The sequence below is a fragment of the Nipponia nippon genome, unplaced genomic scaffold, assembly GCF_047370975.1.
Source record: "Nipponia nippon isolate SJK-2023a ecotype South Korea unplaced genomic scaffold, ASM4737097v1 scaffold_7, whole genome shotgun sequence".
Classification (NCBI taxonomy): domain Eukaryota; kingdom Metazoa; phylum Chordata; class Aves; order Pelecaniformes; family Threskiornithidae; genus Nipponia; species Nipponia nippon.
Genome location: NW_028262391.1, coordinates 33,587,764 through 33,590,639, shown reverse-complemented (window position 1 = coordinate 33,590,639; position 2,876 = coordinate 33,587,764).

The window sequence follows — 2,876 nt, the reverse complement described above, 5'->3', positions numbered from 1 at the left end:
CCCGCCGCTTGCCCGGCAGGGCTCTGGGCCGGGGCGGGCAGGGGGAGCCCAGCCCCGCCGCTGGGCCCCGCGGGGGCGGGCGCGGAGGAACGCGGGGGCTCCGCGCTCCCCCCCGCCCGCGCGAGGAGTGGGAGGGGGGCACCGGGGGACGGGGCACCCCCCCGCCCCGAGCTCACCCATGGAAAGCCCGGTCCTGATCCCACCCCAGCTCGGGTGCAGGGGCACGGGCATCGCCCCGAAGCCCCCGTGGACAGTGCCGGGGAACCACGGTTCCTGCACCCCCCTGGCTCCGGACCAGCGGTCCACGTCCCGCCGGCTGTGGGTGTCCCCAAGTCTCAAAGAGCTTGACAAACCATCGGAGAACCAGCACGGGGCTCGGGCTGGGCAGGCTGGGGGTTCCCCGTTCCAGCTGCGTTCGCCCCATCCATGAAATGCCCACTATGGGGCATTTTGGAGCATCCCGGGGCGGGGCGGGGAGGGTGAGGGAAGGCGGCTGCAGCGAGCACCCTTTAGATTGTTTGGCTGGTGGATGTTTGACCACTCGTTGGGTGCAGGATGAGGCCAGCAGCCCTCGGTGTCTCCGCAGCAGCTAAAAGCCCACCGGGGCACTCCTGCGCTCGGGAGACCTTAGCAAGAAGCCACACCATCCCATCCTCTGCTCCACGCAGGGAAAGGGGGTGCCGGGATAACAGGTTGGGGTGGCAGATGCTGCCAGGGCACCCGCACGGAGGAAGCTGCACCCCACGGGGACGAGGGGCCCATCCCCTACACTGGGGACAGACGGCAGCTCTGTGCCGCTCCCGCACATGCCCCTGCCCCAGGGCTCAGCACACTGGCCCCCAGTGCCAGCTGACAGCCCTTAATGCATTTTTGATTTCCCAAATATGTGCCCTTCTGATCTCGGTAAGACGGATAAAGAGACTTTAATCAGCTGCTAGGAGGAATTATGGATGGCTAATTGTGCCTGCCACCTCCTTTACATCTCTGCCGCCTGCGGCGCTTATAACCATTTAGAAGGGCCCTTCCAGGCCTTCATTAGCTGCACACCAAAGGCTTTGGAAATAATTGGCCTCTACGACTTAGAAATTGGCCACTGGGCTGTAAAATACCATCCACTGGGAAAGGCTCCTAATTCAGACTGGTGCTTTGATACAGCTTGACTCTGGTTTCAAGGCTGCGGTGGAGCTGTAATCTCTCATTAGTGCTGCGATGAGAGGAGCGAGCCTCCTCATTAGCACCAACCGGAGCAGCGGCACCAAAGCTTTCCAGGCTCCCTCTGACGGGAGCGCCTCAAATCAAAGGGACACAGTCCACCGCCCACGTCGGCGCAGCAGCCCCCACTCTGCTCAGTGGCTCTGGGCTCCCTCGCTTATATTCCCCCCCCCCTCCCCTCACTTCTCCCATTTATCTGGGTGCTGCAGCCCCTGAGCTGCGAGCCGTAACCCAAGGGTCCCCGTGGGTTCGCAGCTTTACCTGCTGCTGTGTCCCCTCGGCCGGTGCCCTCCTCCCTTCTTTTTGGTGGAAAAAGGGCTGCCAATGTGTTTTCCACATTATTGCCTTTGAAGACAAAGGTACAAAGGTGCAAATGGACAGTCCTCCTTTTGGACAAATGAAAACACTGACTACAATTACGCTTTGCTACCTGCAATCCCTGCTCAGGTCTGGCCATTCAGATTTTACCTCTTTACTGGCAGCTCTTTCGCAACCAGTATGCCTTGCAGAGCTGTTGCTCCTTGGCCCTACGAGAGACCCTGATGCCATGGGTGAGACAGACAAAACCCCCTCCTGGTCAGCATGGCCACCTCTGGTCGCCAGACCCCTGGGACAGCACAAACAGCCCAGCCTCGTGCCTATCTCCTCAGCCCCAATGAGCTTCCGCTAAGGGTTCCGAAGTGAAAGCTTGGTCCCTTCTCTGGCACTGCAACAGGACATGGCCTCTTCTAGTTCATCCTCGTCTTTTGGAAGGGAAGAGGCAGGCTGGGCAAAGCCAGCTGCTCTCCAGGTTAGGGAAAATGGGCTTTCCCAAACCTTTTTGCAGGATACTTGTGCACTGTGCAACCCTATCCACGGCCACCTCTTGGAAGGTTTGCCCCAGGCTACATGGAGAAACGTTTTCTCCTGCAGCACCCTTCCCAAGGCCCACCACCATCCATGATCGTAAGCCCCGAACGGGGCAGGTGCAGCCAGACTGCCCAGCGGGGCTGTCCCTGGCACCTTCTCCCTCTCCAGCCATGCCCAGGGCTGCCTGGGAGCCCGTGCTCACCCAGGACTGTTCACGGGTACAAACTGCTTCCCAGCCCAGGCACTGCTTCTGTTCACTGACAGAGGCAGCCACCACCTCCCTGCTCCTCCTGGGAAAAGGTACTCATATTTGGAGTGGCAACCAAAGCAGCTGCCAGGGAAAATGTCGCAGCTTCACTACAAAAGAGAAGCTATTTCAATGATGGCAACATTAACCGACAGCGCATGGTCAGGGGCAACTTGTGTCTGCGTCCTTATTTAAGCCAGTAACAAGTCACAGGCTTTCAAGCAGGACAAACCAAGGGAGACGGGGTTTTTGGCTTTGTGACACACCGCACTATGTGGTTAGGTGCCATCCACACGACAGTTTCTTACACAGCTCATCACTGAGCTGCCCTTCGGGAGCTCCCTCCTCATTAGCTGCTTCTGCAGTTTTGGAAGTGTTCAAAACTCTGCGCTTACTCAGGGCGAGCACCGTTTGTACGACTGCCCCATATATGTGCCAAAGGAAAGTCTGCAGCTTGGGATGCTGCTGGTAAGGATAAAGATAGGGGGGGAAGAACGGGAGACATGAAAATTTTCTCTACTCAACAATGCGCTCACTCTGACTGGCAGCAGAAAGAAGAGCCACCTAG